Raw genomic sequence first — 22,186 nt, forward strand, 5'->3', positions numbered from 1 at the left:
ATTTGTACCTGTATGCTCTACGCACAAAGCCATACTTCTTAGACTTCTGAATCTCCTTTGGAATGATTCCTGTTAGCAAAAACTCCTCTTCTTGAGCCAAACTTTCCCGGCCATGATAAAGAGGTAAAGTGGTCCTCAACACAAATAGCTCCCCAATCATGCCTTGAGCTGCTTCATGTGCCTCTCCATTTAGAGCACGTTCAATGTGTCTGATACTCCATGCTTCAAATTTTTTTAACAGGCCTTTAATTCTGAAGCACATTTCCTTCAATGAGGTGTTCTTGCTCTTCCACACACCCAACACTTGCTTCACCACTAACAAGGCATCACCTTTTATGCTCAACCTTCGAACCCCATGCTTCAAGCAAATGTGTAATCCGGCTTCCAATGTAGCATATTCAGCCTCATTGTTACTATGAGCATCCAATTTGAACCCTCTCTTGCATACTAGCTTCCCCTCTGGATCATAAAGTGCTATACCCCCTGAAGCTGCATCATGGCTCTTTCTGTATGAACCATCAAAGAACAACACATGTGCATTGCTGATCTGTGGCACTTCTTCAACTACCTTTCTCACCACCTCTTCCTTAACAATAAGGGGATTCTCCTTGTAGGTCAACAAATCAGCTAGGGTAGCCCTTGTACTATCTTCCACTAGAAAAGAGAACTCAAACTCTTGCAGCTCAATTACCCATTTCTTCACCACATTTGACATGTTAATACCATTAATTAACTGTGGCAAAAAGGCATAACTCGTCAAGAAAACAAAAGGCCGTGGTAGCAAGTAATGACGAAATCGTCGACAAGCAAATATTACACTAGCCATCACTAGCTCTACTTCCGATAACTTTCTCTCCGCTACCAACTTCACTCGGCTTGCACAATACACTGGCCTCATATAATGGCTGCCCTTCCCCTTTTGCAATAGCATGGCTCCAATGGCATCATCCCCCACTGATGGATTTACATAAAAAACTTTCTCCCAATCAGGAGCCTGCATGGCTGACAACCCCCCTAACACCTCTTTCACCTCTTGAAACACTTCTTCACACTTGTCATCCCATTGCAATGGATCATGCTTTGCCACTTGCTGTAATGGATAAAGAAGCTGCGAAGACAATGGAATAAACCGTGCCATGTACTTCACTTTGTGTATAAAGGTTGCCAATTGCTTCGTACTCATAGGTGATGGAAGAAGAATAATAGACTTCACCTTATCTGGATCAGCCTCAATGCCATTTTCTGACACCATATGTCCCAATAACTTCACCCTTGGCTGTGCTAGATGACATTTCTTTGGATTTAGTTGTCCTCCACATTCATCATATCGAGCCAATACCATCTGCAGCTTCTCATGGTGTTCAGCCCTACTGCTATAAACACAGAAGTCATCCATAAAAGCCTTAACACAACTACCAATGAATGGTTCCAGCACCCAATTTGCTCTTTCTTGATAGAAAGATGGTCCATTTGACAACCCAAACGGCAACACTGTGTAGCAATAGCAGCCCCATGGCGTAATAAATGTTGTTTTTGTGCGGTCTTTAAGAGCAATCTTCAATTGAAAATAGCCTGAAAAACCATCACACACACTGTACCTCTCATAACCTGCCACTGAATCCAAGATCTGATCGATGAATGGAAGAGGATATGGGTTCTTCTTAGTGGCTGCGTTTAAGGGTTTAAAATCTACACAAATTCTCCACTTCCCATCCTTCTTTGGACTGACTACTACTGGACTCACCCATTCTGTGGTCTCCACTGGAACTATGAACCCTGCCTTCAATAACTTGTCCACCTCTACCCGCAAGGCTTCCATTTGCTCTTGACCCATCCTTCTTAGCCTTTGCCGTACTGGCTTAGCACCTTCTTTCAGCTCTATATGCATCTCTTCACCCTTGAACCCTCTGATCTCTTCATATGAAGTAATGAACAAATCAGGAAAACTAGCCAGCATATGCAAAAATATATCCTTCTCCATAGCTGAGAGGTCTCCACTAATCATTTGCGTCATTAATTCCTGCTTCTTTGACAACTCAACCTTGGTTTGCATCAGCCCTTCAATCACTTCATAAGGCCCTTCACTTTCATCTTCAACTTCATTCGCAAATGCGACTAAACCACACTCCTGGATTTCTTTATCCATCAAAATAAATGCAACATCAGCATCCTCGTCACTGCTGGTAGTGCTATCACTATCCTCATCTGTCACCGTGGAAGAGTCTTCATCACTAGACTCATCCTCATCTTCATAAAGCTCCTCTAATCGTTTCCTTGTGTCCATATTATAAAGCTTCTTGGTACCTGTCTTTCCATAGAGGCTAATTGTACCATGTCGCCAATCTTGAACAGCTCCCACTGCACGTAACCATGGTCTGCCCAGTATAATAGGATATGCTCCCAACCCTGCTGGCATCACATGAAAATCAACCACTGCCTTTGCATCATATGCCTCCACTTCTAAGCTCTTTACAACACCCAAGCATTTTACTTTTTGATGGTTTGCCAATCTGATCCGAAAACCTGACACCCCAGCCACCGTGAGACCCATCTTCTCAACGCATGAGTGTGTTATGACGCATATTTGGGCTCCGCCATCCACATAACCTTGTCCCAAATTTTTCCTTTTATGCCACACATCTACTATTGGACAAATGTCTGGTAGCTCGTCCATTGCCAACACCTTCACTGAACCTCTCTCTGGCTCTTTCTCCATTGGGTTAACCATCCTCTTCCACTGTCGCTTTAGCTTAGGAACCATTTCTATGAGCTGCCCAAAAGTAACATCTGCCTTCCTGCTCGTCAGATCCTCCTTCAAGTCATAGCTTAATTGCCCATCCCCTAGTGGAAAGTCTGAAACATGAAACTTTCGACGAGCTCTCCTTTTCCTCTTGGCCTTGACATCCTCACCTTCATGGCTCTTTCCTTTCTTCTTACTAGGACCTGGGGCACTTCTTCCTTCCTTATCCTCTGTGGTCCTCTTCCCAATAGGCATCACTAATGTATCCTCTAGCTTTGATGCCTTCTCCAAGGTGACTACACTTAGCACTTTTGTCTTTCCCTTTTCCTCCTGGGTCAGTCCACTGGTTCCTTCGTCTCCCTTGATTTCGATGCCATAATCATTTGATCTAGTTAGCACCTGTCTTGGCAATGGATACATGTCTCCCCCCATCCTTGGTGGCTTATCACATTGCGGGCTGATGTGACCCAACTCTCCACAATTATAACATGTGGGCGTCTGCCTCCAAAACCTACTATTACTTTGTCCAGCACCATTCCTAGGTCTTTCTTCACCTCCTGGTTGATTTGCAAACCGCCCTCGACCTCGATTATTTCCCACTTGACCTAGCATGTTTAGGCTGAGATTCTTCATCAGATCAACCACTTGCCTCATGTCTTGCCTTAGGCCATCATCTTGCACTGCTGTAGTGACCACTGCTGGCATAACCTGAGTAGTAACAGGAACCACTGGTTCATGATGAACCCCTGACATGCGCCCTTGTAAAGACTCTATAGGCTGAAATTCAGACCTCATTGGCAAAGACTCCACCCCTAACTGGCTCATTTTCCTCAGCTTCCACTCTTTGTTCCTTGCTACCTCTAGTGCATCTTCATATGTCCTAGGCTTCTTTAGCTCCACTCTCCAACGTATATTCTCCCAAAGACCAGCCAAGAACCTGTCCTTCTTCATCATGTCAGGCGGGGGTACCTGTGGTGCTAAAGCCTTGCACATTCGCTCCCATGCCAATGAAAACTTACGTATGTACGCATCTACTGGCTCACCTTCCTTTTGCACCAAAGCCTGTACTTCTTGCCACACCTTGTCAGGGTCTTCTATCTTCACAAACTCCACTTCCAATCCATGCCTTAGATTGTCCCAACTCAATCTTATAGGTGGATCAGCCATACGCAACTCCTCTTCAAATGCTTTGGACCAAGCTCGTGCATCACTCTTCAAACAAATTTGGAGAAGGCGTAACATTTGCGTAGGGTCATGAATCTGGTTGCTAATGCAGGCAACCTCCATCTTTTCCAAAAATTCTTCCACATCTTCATCACTTCTTCCATGAAACTCGGGATAAGAGAAAGCCATGGCTAGAGAACCCCTTCAAACACACGTGCAAGAACCCAAAACTTTTCACTACCCAATCCCCAGAAACTTCAATGGAGCTCAGCTTTAGATGAGAACAAACACATGCACATCAAATGAGTTTTCATAGTTGATCATCGGAATGACAACAGGCAAAGGACATTCCAGGATCTCTCTCAATCTTCTTGGCCCAAACATAAAGACTATGCGCTGCTGGAAAAAGATCTTCCTGGACACATGAACATTAATCTGAATTCTTTGCGTTAAATGAAAAGGAGTGAACTGAGGGCCATTTTGATCATCCATTTAAGCCAACCATGAAGCTCCCAAGAAGGCACACCTGACTCAACCTCTGATTTTGCCAAAATTTCAGCAGCATAACAGCATAAATGGCTCAAAATACCAAAAAACCAGCCATCATAACTTGGGAAAATTTCGACAGAGTTTCCCCAGAAGTAGAGCAGTAGGAACCCAAAATATAGACTGTCTATGTACGCATAAACTGTCAACAATAGAACCCGAGCATCAAGTAGGACTCACTAGTACATAGCCTATGGCGAGGTCACGAAAAGGGTGCTCCAGCTACCTGTATCACCGAAAGGATCTCCACATTTGAGAATCCCCCAGCTCAATAAAAACCTCACGCTATCGACCCTCACACGAAAGCTAATGCAAATCGCGTATAGTCAAGTCTCAGAAATGACTATCTTCCAGACCAAGTCTCAGAAATGGCTGGGACTGCCAAATAAAACCATATATGGCTCCACAAAGGCGTACAATGGCAGTTTCCACAAGTAACGTACAATCCAACAGACAATGCGCTCAAATAGGCGCCAAGTGATGCATTCCCACAACAACTGCAAGTGACATCACTGTACTCCAGCTACCTGTACCTGTGTGAATCACCTGTACCTGTCCCTGTCCCTGTAACCGTAACCTGTAATCTGCAACCTGCAACCTGTAATCCCGAAGCTCGAAGCAGAAGGTACTCGAAGAAGATCCTCCGTGGGGGCGCCAAAAGAATGTGGGCGGGATGAAAACACACACAGCGCCTCTATAACGACCCGTCACACACTCTTGGGAAGATACACACACACACTATGGGGCACCACTCGGCTTAGACAACACACCTGGCCGAGACAGGGAACACACCTCTGGAGTGAGAGGAGAGAGACTATCCACTTGCCCACTCCACACACACACACACACACACACACACACACACACCCAAAAAACTCAGCTCAAAAGAGGAGAATTTCTGATGTTTAGATACAATTGAGCTTGGGCCAACACCAATGGGGCAAATAGCTCACACACTATGGGTGAAAGAAGCCAGATACAATCACAAACTGGAGCAGAAACTTCACTCACCGGAGAAGATTACACAGAAAAACAGCAGGAAAAGAGTGAGGAATTTGGCAAAATGGACAGCGCCATCGCGTCCGGAACGGCCCAAAACCCCAGTCTACAATGTCAAAGTGCTCAAATCCGACCTCGGATGAGCAGTTTACGGCCAAAACAGGCTCCAAAATGGGCAAAAACACACCTGCGGCTGTTCCTCCTCTCTTCTCCACGTTTTTTTCTGGTCTTCTCTCTGTTTTTTCAGTTCCCACACTTAGCTTTATTACTTGGGCACCCTTGGCCTTTTAGATGACCTCAAACGGACCCCGAATAGGCCAAAAACTGACCTCGCAGTGCATAGTTGTCACCCTGCTGCATCCATGCGCACACCTGGCACTCATTTCTTTCAAATAATGCATCCCGCAACCACGTGAAGTGGCCCCAAAAAAAGGTCCTCATGATGACCTTTCCGCATAATTCTCACAAGCAAACACCCACGTTGTGTCCGTCCTCATCTGCGTGCAAATATTGACCTCGTTCGCCCTCCTGACGCCTCTAGATGCCATCTGACGCACCTGCTGACCTCACGTCGTCGGCCCGCGGATAGCTTCCTCGAGAAGTTTTACGCGCTACCAACTCCTCCTTATTGTAGAAAAACACAATGGTACTAGTAACGATGAAAATCGATGCACTATGTACATGGTGTCCTACCTGTACACATGTGGGCCCCACGTAACCACCTGGCTCTGGAAAATGGGCAATACTTTATTTGATGCACCATGCATGGGTATGTACATATGCGCAATCCCTTGCTCCAAAAAACTCCTGACAACGTTATCTGATTTTGCATTGCAGCATATCCACGCGTTCGCATTGAGTATAGCTACACATTAGGCACTTTAGATTTTGAAAACGAAGACCTGAAAATTTCGGCCAGACATCCTACGTGATTTTGCACCGGGTGTTTTGGGTTTGGATTTTGGTTCATAGATCTTAGGGAGACCAACCTATTGGTGTTAGTAGGGTCTCCTTCAAGTTCTGTGGTGTTTCGAGATTGTTTGATGGGTGGTCGGCTCTAGAAAGCGTTGTAGGAAGTTTTCTCTTATGCACTCTTGAAGGCTATGACTTAGACATTGGGCAGAGACCTCTGTAGGATTTAGTTAGGAGTCGGTCGAGTGTAGGTTGACACCCTATGGTTGCTTCCACGCGCCTCCGAGTCGAGCTTCGTCCTTAGCTGACAAATCTTGTTAGGTGAGTTCTCGCTGTGCTGACGTCCGTCACGACGTATCCGTCCAACAACATCCTCTAAAGAGTGTGTAGACACGTTTTCCTAAATGAACAAAGTCCTTTTACAAAAAGTATTGTTTTTACTACAGGAACAATCAAGGACATTACTTTGTCTAAGAAAATCATTGTTGTAGACTAGACTTTTAATTGGGTGTTGATATGTCCAGCCAACTACAACATTTTCCAGTAGTTTATGGTTACCAAATAGGAAGTCAAAACACTCACAAAATATAGCCTTTGGAGAAAACCAATCCAGAAGTTCATTTTGGAATAGACAATGTACGTAGATAAGTTTTGATTCCGAGGTCCTTTTCGGGAGCTGCTTCCTTCCTCAAGGGCCAAAAAGTACAAAGGTATAGATGGTTACGAGTCAAGGAAGTGGTGGATGGGAGTCTCTCTGCCTCTACCTCTAGTAAAGTTGTGATATTTTCCTCTATTAAAGCTAGAAGAAGAACTAGGTGTAAGGAAGGATGTAAAAGATTTATTGGGGTATTTACAGAGTTTAGTCTTTTCAAAGAGGGAGATTCATCATCCTCAATGCATGGCTTGAGTAATGCAGTGATAATTTTGACCCCTTTGTAATTGGCATAAGTGGTAAGATAACCTTTGTAATTGGCATAAGTGGTAAGATAAGAGCCTGGTTCATCTGACTTGAGCTCTTCAAGAATATGTAGCATGAGACCCCAAAAAATATTGAAAGCAATTTGAGCTATAACAAGTGTTGGGTATTCAAGCCCGGATTCAGTGTGTGAAGCTCGTGGGAATTAGCTCTTAGAGCATACAGATGAAGCTTCAGTTATTTTTAGGAGTTTGCATGGCAAAGAGACAATTCTATATATTGTAAAGGTTTTAATCAATAAAAAAGAGCATAGTTTTTGTTGTTGCCACGATGCTCTCTCTCTCTCTCTCTCTCTCTCTCTCTCTCTCTCTCTCTCTCTCTCTCTCTCTCTCTCTCTCTCTCTCTCTCTCTCTCTCTCTCTCTCTCTCTCTCGTTCTTTTCACTTGCACTCGTCTCCAAGCTTAGCATGGCTCTCCGATGCCATCCACCCTAGCTCCGCTCCCAACACTGGTATCAGAGCGTCAAGCTCTTAGGCGGCTGGTCTACAAGCGGTGAAGACGGGCATCTCAAAAGGCAACTTTGGGTGTTGCAATTCAAAATATTGTCAAAGCCTTGGATCTGTGTAGCCAAATGGGCACACACAATCAAAGCAAAGCTCATCTTCTGACAATTGTGAGGATCTATTGGGCAGCCTCAACACCTTTTGCATGATCTATCTTTGTTGATACCATGGAGATGCTTTATGGCAAAGCATTCTTCGGCACAAGAACAAATAACTTTCTTGAAAGCTTCCCATTTAGTTTCCAATGGTGCATCATATTGAAGCTTTGTCATCCATACCTTTTGCTCAACCATTTCTATGTACATTGGTGCCCATTTGAAATCCATACACAGTGATAATTTATCTTCCCTTTGACTGAGATTATCATGCTTAGTGGCTTCTCCACATGAAAGGTAAATACATGATAAGGTCTGATGGTCTGATTTCGAGGTCCATTGGCCAAACATAAAACTCTTTATGCAATACATGATGGTTTTGGAGAGTAGCATATAGTCAATCACACTATCCCATTATGGTTCCTACATGTAAATCCATTTGTTCAACTCCACAAAGATACAACATTGGCAATGCTATAACACATGTGTAAAAGTAACTCTCCATAGTGATCTGGCTCTTTCTCATCCATTAAAATACGATCTTACAAGTGAAATTCCTCCAACTCCCTTGAAATGTATGGCATATCAAATTGTTGAGTATCATGTTGCAATGTTTTTGTGCGAGCATTCATATCCCCAAATACAATAATATCATCTTCGCCTTTGAAACAAGAAATGTCTTCTTCTAGATCAAAAAATGGCTGATCTCTATCCATGCAAGCATAAAAGGGGGAATCATGATGAGGAATGTAGCAATTGGATACAAAAATGGGTGCTCTTTTTGGTGTCATAATTTTTAGCCATACATAACGTTTGTACTTGTCATCTTTCACAGTTGATACAAAATCTTCCAATCCTTTCTTAACCATACATGCTACCCCTCCTTTTCGTCTTCGTTACTTGAGATTCTTTGACCACATCAATGAATGTACATTGTAATCCTCCAAGCCGTTAATCCTTTGTGTATCATGCTCCCAAGTTTCAACAAGAAGTACAACATTGGATTTGGTTGTTAGTTCATCAATCTCAACCCCCGCATTTCATGGGTATCCATTACAATTCCAAAAGCATATTTTCAATTGTAACTCGGTCTCATAGGTCACCATCCCTATTTGCTCGAGGGACTTGCCTCCTCCTTGGGCACATTTTTTTCGTGGGAGATCTTCTTGTTTTTCTTATTCTTTTCCTCATATGCCTTGCGATCCATATTTTGTTGCTTAATAGTGCGACCTTCACATACAAAACATTTTCTACCACTCAAATAGATCCAAATATTATTAAGGATAATATTTTGTTTGGTCTCATCCGGCATGGTGCATACAATAGGTCATTCTCTCAAGCGAGGAGCTCCTTGCTTACCCATTCTATCTGCTCCATAGACCATAACTCCGGACATGCCAAAGTGGGTTTTGAAGAAATATTCAATAACAATGGCAAGAGAACGAGGTGTCTATAACTTCTCTTTGGAAATTCCATGAATAACAATGTTCTTGGAACGCCGCTCCCGTTCCTTCAACTCCTCCACATCCACATTCTCAACATTCTTTGTTTGAACCATAGCTTGCATGAATGAGGAATTAGGAATCACATTGTTACCACATACATCAACCCAAGACTTCTTTGTGCATACAGTTTTCATGTCACATACATCCCGGCTCATGGTGTCAAATTTCTCCTCTTTCAATACATGGTCATGCTCTACTTTGCTCATGCGCTCCTTCAAAGCATTCAAGTCTACAAGAGAGCATTTACATTCCTTGAATTCCTCTTCAAGTTGCATCAAACGTGTTGTTTGCATCTCAAGTTTCCTCTTGAGATTCTCATTCTCAACCACAAGTACCCTTAGTGTGCCATTCTCCATTGCAAGTGCCCGTAAGTCTTTGCCTTGTTTGTTTACGGTCTCTCAACAATACCAAGTATGCCATGATCATGGTTTTCGCTATCGTTGGTTGGGTGGTTGTGTTGCTATCTCCACACTTGGGAGATTTTGGTTCATTTTCCACAATGGCTGTGGACCTTGTTGAAGAAGAATAGCCCTTGCGAGTGTCAGAAGACATTGTCTGTAAAATAAGAGATGAGAGTCAACTTTCCTAAACCTGTTCACTTCAAAAATGCTGGTACATAAATGCCTTCCATAAGTTCAATTTTTTTTTGTATTTACATCAATGCATAGAGGGCGTTGTGCTCTTTGATTGAGGTTATAGATCACTCAAATCGGAGTTCGGTTGAAGAAGTTATGATCAAAAGAGTGAACTATTTTCTACTAGGTCAAAAAACGATTGCACGGGGGGGGAGAGAGAGAGAGAGAGAGAGAGAGAGAGAGAGAGAGAGAGAGAGAGAGAGAGAGAGATTTCAAAGAAAAGTAAGAGCTCACTTTCATTTGCACTAAAGTAAGTATGAGACTACTTTCCTTAATGTCCAAAGGAAAGTGAGCTCTTACTTTCCTTTGAAAAATTCACGCCTCAACCTCACCCCCACAACCTTAGCCCACCCCTAAGCTCCCTTGTAACAGGACCCCATCCCAACCCCAATATAGATGAGAGGGGAGATAGAAACCACCCAAGGAAGTGCCAACCTAGCGGGTTTTCTATTTTGACCTATCTTCCACCCATGAAGAAAGGGAGGTATCAGAATCACTAGCCTTTGAATCAAAGAACAAAGATTCACTTCCATCATATTTGGAGACCCAAGTAAAAAGAATGGATGATAGCCAGATGCTTGACTTGAATCAGATCTTCCCTTAGTTAGAGGCCACCAATAAGAAGAACATCCTCCCCCTCTCCCCCCAAGCCCTCCCCCATGGAGGTCTAGAAGGACAATAAGAGATCCCATGCAATGACCACCAATATCCCTATCAAGGCTTGGCAATATCCCTATCAAGACCAAGCCTGGCAAGGCCAAAAAAGATAAAAGAGTTCATAAATGAGGGAATATCAAGGGTATCTTGGACCCTAGCAAGTTTTGATCTTATAGAATAATTTTTGGGATAAAAGAATGAATAGGTGGTACATTAACAACCTGTTTTTTGACATGGAAGCTACCACATGGTAGCCAGATTCTAGTTATTAGATTTGTATCTAGTGATACATAATATAGGTAGTAGCTTCAAGGTAGAAACATTGGTTGGGAAACTTCAATTTGAGCTAGTAAGTAACAAAATTAGAGTTTGTATGATATGGTACTACCTAACCACAAAACCCTAGTAGGATATTGTCCTAAAAACAAGTATTAATTCCACCTATTCATGCTTCTACCCTTTGAGGTCTCTTGAGGTTGATCCTACTATACTAAAGTTCTCTTCTTTCCCCTCTCCAAATCGGCCATAGGATAGATCCCTTAGTGGGATGGATCAAAAAATCAAAGGCTCATAAAACTATATTCCTTTCTCTACTTTCTGTCAAAGTACAGAGCAACAAAATATCTCTTTGATCAAGACCTCTCTCTCTCTCTCTCTCTCTCTCTCTCTCTCTCTCTCTCCGGGGCTTTTATATTCAATTTTGGAAAAATTTCCTAAAATAAGGCGTCATTTTATTGATTTAGACTTGTTAAAAGAGGGGTTTTTTTAATACACCGCGAACACACATTATATAGGGGGGTATTGGATGGTGAACCCCCCGAGAGACTTGGCTCCACTGGGGAGGATATTTTCAAAGGGAAAACTCATGTGTCTTTGACATATGTAGATGGATAGTGAACACATGACCACCTTGAAAAGACATGATCCATGTGCACATCATTGCACTAAATGAGGCAATATCTACACAGTGCACGGATATATTTTTCTACAACTTTTGCTTTGGAGATAGATGGAAAGGTGTGTAGATAATGATGTCTTTCTTTTTACCATTCTTTGCTTCTATGAGGCATAGTCTTACTTTCCCTTTTTTATAATATGGGATGTAGGTCTTGATAAGGATTGAAAGAAATTTCTATGCCAAGAAGTGTCAGAAGGAATCTACTGCCAAGCTAAACCGATTCTTACTTAGAGTCCTACACTATTTTTACTACTATTGGCAGTTTGTATCAAATTTTCCCAACAATTGGCATTTTGTACAAATATTTTGATATCAATGACTATTAAGTTTGGCAATTACTTGTTTGATGCAAATGTTTTGTCTTTTTGGTTTTTTTTGTAAAGCTTTTATTGGTTAGATGGAAAATGTTGTGTCAATGTCATACCCTCAATATTGTATGGTTTTTGTATGTTAAAAAGGAAAGTGCTATCATACCACAATATTTTTTTGTTGTTGCAAAACTCAAAATTGTGAGTGAATTATATTGATCAACCCAATCATACCACAATCTTATCATGCCCTTGCTTTATAACACTATAAGTAGCTCAAGCCAATTTTCAAAAATCACCCATACACACTTACAATGGGCAATATAGATACGAATATGGGTAAGGATACATGCTCCTCTTTCTCATTTTCTATGAGCAAGAACAAGTAGAAGAAGAAAAAGAGAAAAGAGGATAAGTAGAAGACCGTAGAGGAGAAGGAGGAATAGAAGAGAAGGTAGAGGCATACATTGAGCCAATTTTCATCATCTCAAATCTTAGGCCCTCCAGATGTAGATCTAGAAGATGACATGGATCGTGCTTTGGGGCTTGACATGTTGATTTCAACAAAATTAGGTGGGACTAAACATGTAGAGACATATCCAAGAACTATCACAATCACAACAAAAATTGAAAGACTATATTGGAAATCACACTTGACTTGAAGACAATGAAATTATAAAAATGGAAGCCTTTGGTAAAATTTACTTGTATTTACTTAATTTATAATCAAAATGTTTGATTTTACAAGGGTTTATAGCTATACAAAATGTTGATTTTCACAAAGAGATATTGTAAATTCGTTACAAAATGGTATGAGCTCTTTACAAAATGTGCAACATACCTACACAGTTTCTAGAAAGGAAGCCTAAGAATTTCCATAATGAGTGCCTTTTGTGCTCTCCTAATCTCTTTAAAGCATATCACTATTTGAAAAAATCTTTTCTTTGTGAAAGAGAATGAAGTGGAATCTTGGTATAAGTTCTTCCTTAAGATATAGGTTTTAGGTGCAAGCTTTTTGTCTTGCTTTGAGCTCTCTACTTGGTTTGCTTTTGATTCATCATGTAGCTCCTCATTCTTCCTCTCCTCTTTAGGAATCTTCCTAGTAGTTTCTTGGTCCTTGCCATTAATGACTTTCCCTCCCTATTCATCAACCATAGTTAAGTAAAAAGAAGAATATAATCTAGAAGAATACTTATCTTTCATATACAAATATAGAAGAGGGTGAATATCATCCAAATTTATTATCAGGGTAAAGATTGTTTTTAGCAAAGGGTGTCCCTTACGCACAAAATTAGAGTACCCTTGAAATTCTTTAAATAAGGTACTAAAATTAACAAAAAATTTCAAAAAACTAACAATGTGACTCAAAATATGGTGATGTTGACTCCACTAGTGCATCCAGAAGGCCCAAAAACCATAGGATCGATTTCTAAGTCACCTCTTTTGGACACTCGGAGAGGGAAAAATAACAAAAAAGCCCTCCAAAAATGTTGTGTCCTCTCCCTGCGAATTTAGTGTGGGCCTCCACATACACTAAATTCACACAGAGAGAACACAACATTTTTGGAGGCTTTTTTTACCGTTTTCCTCTCTTCGAGTGTTCAAAAGAGAGAAGATGGTGAATATCATCCAAGTTTATTATGAAGGTGAAGATTGTTTTTAGCTAAGGGTGTCCCAATTTTTTTTAATACAATGTGACTCTAATGTATAGTGATTTTAACCTCGCCAATGCGTTCAGAAGTCCCAAAAACTCTAGGATCGACTCCAAAAATGTTGTGTCCTCCTTGTGCTGCGAATTTAGTGTATGCAATATTTGCACAGAGAGGACATAACATGTGGACACCCGGAGAGGGAGAAATGGCAAAAAAAGCCTCTGAAAGTGTTATGTCCTCTCTGTGTAGATTTTGCATACACTAAATTTTTACGAGGAGGACACAACATTTTTGGAATCGATCCTAGGGTTTAGGGCCTTTTGGACGCACTGGCGGGGTCTAAATCACCATATTTTGAGTTTTAAATCAAAATTTTCTTGATAATGTCCTCCTTGTACTAAACCTATGCATATGGGTTTCTCTCCATTTTCACTTAAGAAGGACACCATAATTTTGTTTTTAATACAAAAGCCTTTGTGTCGTCCCTATGCAAAAATAGTGTAGTTGGACATGCATCTGGCTACACTATTTTCGCATAAAAAGGATAGCATAAATTTTTTTAATACAAAAGCCTTTGTGTTGTCCCTATGAAAAAATAGTTAGTTGGATAGCATCCAACTACACTAGTTTTGCATAATAAGGACACCCTCCAAAAAAATTATACAAAAGCCTTTTGTGGCATCCCTACACAAAAACAATGTAGTCGGACATGCATTCGACTATACTATTTTTGCGTAGCAATGACATAGATTGAGAAAAATTTGTGTTGCAAAATTTCACCTTACAATGAGCATCCAAAGACTTTAGTATAGAAAATGAGTAGAAGGTACGGTTGTAATTGACTTTGTGAAGCAATGTGGAGCAATAGAAGAATGGAGTTGACAAGAAAAAATTGTGAAAAACATTGTTTAGGTGCGAATGCCTCTATATATACTAGTATGTGACCCATGCATTGATGCGGTCAAGGAAACATGGCATGTATTCTCATAGGGCTATCTTATGTTCCAATTAGAGCACTATCAATACTCTCTTTCTACATGTATAGTCTATTGTATTTCTAAAAAGGATGCATGACACAACCTCTTGATAGATTTTAACAAAGATGAATAAATGTAAGATGGTGCAAAGCATTCTTTGAAACCAAGCTTAGGAGCTTCTCATAAACATTATCTTTCATGAGGTGTTAGCATTTGTTCAACAAACTTAGGAGTACTCTCCTTCTATTGGGGTGAGAGAGAGAGAGAGAGATTCCTCCTGTTGTTCTATATGTAAGATGATGCAAAGCATACTTTAAAACAAAGCTTGGGAGATTCTCATAAACATTATCTTTCATGAGGTGCTAGCCTTTGTTCAAAAAACTTAGGAGTGCTCTCATTCTATTAGGGTGGGTAGAGAGAGAGAGAGAGAGCCCTCCTTTTGGTCTATCTTGATCTAGCAATGCTACCAAACTTGATGATAGAGATTAGATAAGTTAGCATGGTCTGAAGAGATGAATGCTAAGAGAAGTCAATGTGAATAAAACTTTTTTTGAAAACAGAGTGGGTTCTAGAATTGGTTTCAATCTCGGGGGGGTTCATTATTTAGTACCCCCTATATAACATGCATTTACAGGGTATTAAAAAAACCCCTCTTTTAACATGTCTAAATGAATAAAATGACTCATTATTTTAGGAAATTTTTTCAAAATTGAATATAAAAACCCCTTATTTTAATGTATATTTGTTAAATTGTCTAAAATTTTTACATTTTAAAACCCCTCCTTTCAAACTCACGTTATACATTAACATGATTACATAGTGCACCTCCCAAGCTTTCAATGATAGGAACACAATTGGATTCAATGTGCTTCTCCACTCTCTTATTTGCTTCTATCCTTGCATATTTCTTATGAGCAAGACATGGTAGTAGTGCACATCATAACATCCTGTATAATAAGAAGGATGTCTTTTCCTTGGTCTACGTAGGGTTGAAAAAAGTGCTACCAAGTCAAAAAGTACAAACTCGGTAAGCTAGCAAGTTGTTAAAGATGAGGACCAACGACTAATACATTGTCTAAGAAAAGATTAGGGCTCATAGTTTCCAATGTATCAAGAAAATTTCAAGTTTCAAAGAGATGTTTTGGCTTTCTAATAATATTAAGAATGTGATTGACCCAAGTCCATCTATGTTTCTCTCTAGATGACTCACTTGCATCTCTATCTATGTTTTCTGCAAAAGCATAGTAATGGTTTAAATCATTGCCTAATCACAATAATGCATAAGCAGCTTAATACACTAAGGCTCACACTGTTTGTTCATTTACACTTTCACGTCATTTGCATCTTTAAATGTGATAGAGCTAAAAGTAGAATAAGGTTGCTTAGTTGTTAGTTTTTGTAAGAGTTTTGGCCATTATGTTAAACTGAAGGATGTGGTGCAAAATGAAGCCAATGACATGAAATCATGTATGCCATTGATCTTTCTCTCTCTCGAATTACAAAATCATGTTCCTCTTTGTGAGAGCATATTGTATTCAACCATTTACATGCTTGAAACTATTCTCTTATGCAATCTATATCATACCAACCATTTGGCTTAGCTCCTTAGCTCCTGCTCCCTTACATGTGAGATTGAACATTGACGCAATGTAGGAGAGCATCTTTTTGCATGCACATTATATCCTTTGAAAATTTGAGAGTACGAATATCCAACCCTACTTTAGTGTTCAACTTTTGATCACATCAAATTTATTTTCTTACATTTTAGCATGGATCACGGCCTACATCTCATTTCTCTCCTAGAAATTTAATGGACTCAATTTGTTAGTTTCCACCATTGTATCCATAGTAGGGGGGCATCTTCTTTATGGAAAATTTAGAGATGCACCCAAAAATGAAGATGCCACCATTGACATCAATAAAGAAGTTTTAGAATATTCTAACATAGTAGAAAAAATGTCAAATTATTTCAAAGATTTGAAGCATCTAATAAAATTGGAATGATACAAAAATGATACACATTAGTCTCTCTCTGTCTCTCTCTCTCTCTCACACACACACACACACACACACACACACACAATGTGTGCTTGAGTTCAAGACTATGAATAGATATTTCATTGAAATTATGGTTGTTTTTAAGCGCACACACACATACATATATACATAAGCATGTGTATATATATATAAGCATGTGTCTATATATATAAATAAATAAATAAATTGGAATGATAGAGAAATGATACACATATGTCTCTCTCTATCTCTCTCTCCTCTCTCTCTCTCTCTCTCTTTCACACACACACACACACACACACAGTGAGGTCCCCACCCCGCCGTATCAAACGGCGGATCTGATGGTGAACCTGGTGGCCACTAGATCTATAGCGGAAGCAAACAAAGTGGTTCAGGGTTCAGCTAGCGGACGATCTCTCATCACAAAGTGAGTCGAGTTCGAACCTACTAGTAAGGAGATCTAGCTCCACCTCGCAAGGGAAGCATACTTAACCTATCTAGCGATCCTAAGACCCACCTTCCAAGAGGAGAGAAACCTCGAGTGCCTTTTTTCCCATGTTTCAGAGGCACGTACACTTAAGACTTCGCTGCTCTAGGGGCAATGAGTATTACTAGTATCGATTTAAACACTATGGGGACACAGAGTTCCCGACCAATCGGGACCACCCTTCTCATAGGCATTGGCAACCTGAGCCAAGCCCCCACTTTCCACCCCCACACTCACACTTCCTTGTGTGTCCTAATTACTACCACAATGATTGTTCAACATAAACATTCCTTGATTAGATTCCGAATCACAATGTTCGTTAAGACAGCTCTTCAATCAGTATTGCAAAGCGGTACCAAGATAGTGTTCTAGTAAAAATTCTACTCAAACTTATTCATTAAAATTCCAATGTTCTGAAGGTACAACATCCCCCCTCCAGCGAGAGTTTACTCCTCCCGTTGTCGCCTAGCTGCCCATACAACTAGGTATGTCCACCGCATAGAAAGCACGACATGGACATTCCCACCGCATAGAAAGCAAGACGTGGGTTCCCACCACATAGAAAGCAAGTCGTGGGTATCCACTGCATAGAAAGCAAGTCATGGATTCAAGAGCCCTTAACCAGGAACTCTGTCCCCTGTGATCAGTAGGGAGATCATGACTAATTCAACATTGGAAATAGAATGAACATGTCGAGCTAAATTTTCCCTAGCAGACATTCTTTCCTATTGCAAACAATATATCCATCAATCATTTCTTTCCTATTTTAGACTTAATATACAAATGAATTCAATGCCGAGGTTTCCGTGGGATTTCTCCAACATGTTTGGGGATATGTTATTTCCTAGCTAAACATGTGCAATGTTAATTAAACAACTGAATAAAATTGTGACCTACCTCCTCCATTTCTTCATCGATGGCCCATGAGATGGCCGGTGCTTGTTCGTCCATGGGAGCTTTTCCCTTTCCATTCACATTGCTCGTTCCCACCTCGCGGTCGTGGGCACCACCGAAGCGAGTTCTCTTAACTGGGGCCATTTTAGTCACTACTTTAAATGATAAACTTGAAGAAAAAGAGCTAAGGTTCGAGAACATCATAACAAACCAAATGGAAGATTAGAATCATTGAAGGGTCCTCCTTATGCCAGAGATTAGATTTTTCCTTCGAGACCTAGCAATTTTATGGGTAATTCTTTACTTGCCCCATGGGAACTGGCTCTAAAGTTAATCACTTGGCTTAAATGGTTAAGAAATTCATAATTTTACTAATTGATTTACAAGAGACATGAAGTAAGCAAGCTCAATCACTTTTCTAATGCAATTTGAAGATGCAGAATTACCGCAGGCATGTGTGATAGAAAATTCTCTTCTTATTGGCCTAATGACGGTTTAATTTTAGCCTTAATCACATCTTAATGTGAGAGAAGTTTTTGAATCTAATTAATTACATTACTATTGAGTGGTAAAAGGGTGAATTTCATCAGATCTACATTATTACCGGCGGTTGACAATTTATTAACTATGTTGCCTAGAGAGAGAAATCTCTCTTAATCATGTATTAATCATTGATTAAGAATGATGAATGGCTACATAAATTAGCTAATTAGATGATGATTATGTAATGGAATATAGCTATGTAAATTTAGAGAGCAACTATTGGGAATTATAGCTAGGATTAAGCATAGTAGACGAGGAATTTGGAGAATAATGAAGAGAATTAAGAAAAGCAGAAATTAAACCATGATTACCATGATTAGGGGCTGAGAATCCTCTTGATTTTTTGATCCAATGAATCCTTTAGATGAGAATTTCGACAGCACCTCCCTCCTTGCTTCTCCTTCAAAACTGTGTGTGTGTGTGTGTGTGTGAGCATGTGTGTGTGTGTGTGTGTGTGTGTGTGTGTGTGAGTACACCTTTAAATAGACCTCCTCAAGCTGAAAATCGACCCTACTTGCTATTTGCATCTAGGAGCTACTCCAGTTAAGCATGGCAAGTCCAGTCTCCTACCCACCAAGTATCCAGTTGGCTTGGTTAATTGGCTCTCACACTTATTTGCAAGCTTGGAAACTCTCCCAAGACTCCCACAAGGACAAAAGGTACCCCCTAGCTGCTAAAGTTGACCCGGAGTGGCCTAGAGCCTGTTCCCACACAGCCTCGAGCCCCGGTGCCTCTCACAATTTTTGGAAAATTTGGTTTTAGGCTAAAACGGGTCATACGAGTCGGAAGTTGATGCCGAAAATTGCTATACCGAGCTCTAACTAAGGCGTACTGGCCCGAGTACCTGCCATATTTAGCAGTCCCTTGGGGTCCAAAAATGCATTTTTTGAAATTCGGAGTGCGGGTGCAGTTTTTTGAGACGGTCAAAACTGGACGGGTCGGGTGACCAAAAACTTACTATTTTTGGATTTTTTTACAAAAATTATTTTAATTCACATTTCGAAGCTTTAAAGCATTCTAAACATCATGGCACTGACAGAATTTGGAAAACTGCTAAAAATAGTAACTTTTTCCATTATGTTTATTTCATGGTACAAGGGTGCTCTTTTTGGTCGGGGTCAGAGACCTTACACACCCACACAGTACTAGTACTGTTAGTACTAGTACTGGTACTACTACTACTGATATTGATATTGCTATACTAGTACTGGTAGTACTGGTGTTATACTAGTACTGTATATAGTGGTACTGATACTAGCACTATACACTACTGGTACTGATACTGCTATATTGCTATATTGGTACTGATAATATTAGAGTTGTATTGGTATTGGTACTGGTACTTACTGGTACTACTGGACTATATTGGTACTAGTACTGGTACGCGCACACACACACACATATGGTTGTTTATAGGGTGTTACTATCTCCTTGGTATATAATTTCCTAGGACTGTTGGCCTAGGGTACCTTAAGTGAATAACTCACCTAAATTCACTACGTAATTTGTGTAAGGTAGTACCTTAATGGTACCTAACCCTTAGATACTAAATGGGTTATGGACGGGTTACTTGGCTTTGTAAATGATGTCGTCTTCTGCTTAATAGCGAGGTGGCTCCCTCCTGACGGGTCTACGATACTGCACTCTTAAGTGCTCTCTCTCTCTCTCTCTCTCTCTCTCTCTCTCTCTCTCTCTCTCTCTCTCTCTCTCTCTCTCTCTCTCCCCTCTTTCTCTCTACATGGCGGTGCTGCTACACCATCCCCCTCTTGAAGTTGGGCCCGCCATATGGCTAAGAAGGAAGGTGGCCACTTGCTCCAAACCCTATAAAAAGCTGAACTTTACCTGCTCACTTAGCATTGATGGTGTGTCTATTTGGGAGACGTGTCTATACATTAGGACTATGAGAATTTTACCTGCAAAGGGGTAGTGTTAAGTGTTGGATCTATGGCAAAGGGGAAGGATAGGTAGGCTATTGTGAAGTTGGCCGCTCCAACTCAATCTCAGGTGACTTTTGGCATTGAATGGATTGCTGTCTTCCTCATGCATATGCCGGTAGAGGTACTTGAATAGCTTCTTCTCTGCTGAACTTTATTTCATGAGAGCTTGTAAAGCACAAGGGGCTTCATATGTTTTTTCCCCCTTGTAAATAATTTCATCTCTAAATATATGATTAGCTTGACCTTTCTTATTATTTATCTTTGAAATCAATCTAGTTGGGTGATATCTATAACATGTGGGTGTAGGTGACTAAATTTTGTGTTGTTTCCATGGGTGTAGGTGAGGGTTACCTTCTCAACTATGGTCTTCAAAGTTCCTTGGCTTGAAGATGGTAGACTATTATATCTTTTGGCTCTTGATTTCGGCACTTGTGTATAAAGACTGTCTGTACTATGAATGGGAATTATACCACCTTTTCATTGACATAGTTTCTAATGTCTTTTGTAATTTGAAAGGATTCTTTGTTGTATATTGTTATTGGAACACCCACAAACCTAACACCAAGAATAGTAGTGATACTCTTCAAAGACCTAATTACTATATCTAAATCCCTTGCTGTGTGTCCCTGATAATTTTACCTTGGACTGATCCTCGAGGGATGGGGATTTCTTCACATGTCCCTTATAGGTTCGCCTGGTCGGTTGAAGGCTGAAGAGGCTACCAGTTCTTACCTTTGGTGGTATATTTCTCTAGATAAATTTATGGACTATGCAAATCCTAGCAATATCTCAAGGGATAGAGCTTCCTATGGATCCTCTTTCTAAAGCATCGCTTCAAGTACTTAGATGCATTCATGACCCTATGGCATCTAAACTGATAGCAGGGACATTAGCTGATCTAGCCAGCTCTTTGGTTCAAATCATGTCGTTTGATAAATGTGTCCATACTTTTGCCCAACTTGTCAACAACTCTAAGGAAGGGGTGGTAGAGTTATCTGAAGTCATTGAAAACATTCCCACCCTGACACTTGCTCAAAAAGGGGAGATAGCCAAGTTCTCTTCCAATGATTTCAAGAAGAGGTTACTTTTAAACAAACTACACATATGAGGATTCCTTTGGGATCAGGAGCAAAAGCTTAAAATATATCATTGATAGACTATGAATGACAACCATAATTTTTTTCAAATTGGCCGTCAAAGCCTTAAAATTCCTACAGGAGTAATGTCTTCCTTAAAGACAATATCAGATAATGTGTTGATAAGACTGATTTCACCCTCTTCAAGGACACTTTGACTTGGCATATCTTTCCTAATTCTCATACTTGGCTTTTGTTACTCTCATCTACTTCACAAGGTAGTAAGCCCATACACAATGAGCCTACTGCCAACCCATTGTGTATGGCGCCTGAGATAGGGCAGGTACACAAACACACACACACATAGAACTAGTACTGATACTGGTAGTACTAATAATGGTACTACTACTACTGGTACTAATATTGTTATACTGCTATACTAGTACTGGTAGTACTGGTGTTGTACTGGTAATGTATATATTGGTACTGGTATTGGTACTTATAGGTACTACTAGACTATACTGGTACTGATATTGTCACTATACACTATTAGTACTGATACTGCTATACTGCTATACTAGTACTGGTAATACTGGAGTTGTACTGG

Source organism: Adiantum capillus-veneris, chromosome 13, assembly GCF_014529385.1.
Source record: "Adiantum capillus-veneris isolate H3 chromosome 13, ASM1452938v2, whole genome shotgun sequence".
Classification (NCBI taxonomy): Eukaryota; Viridiplantae; Streptophyta; class Polypodiopsida; order Polypodiales; family Pteridaceae; genus Adiantum; species Adiantum capillus-veneris.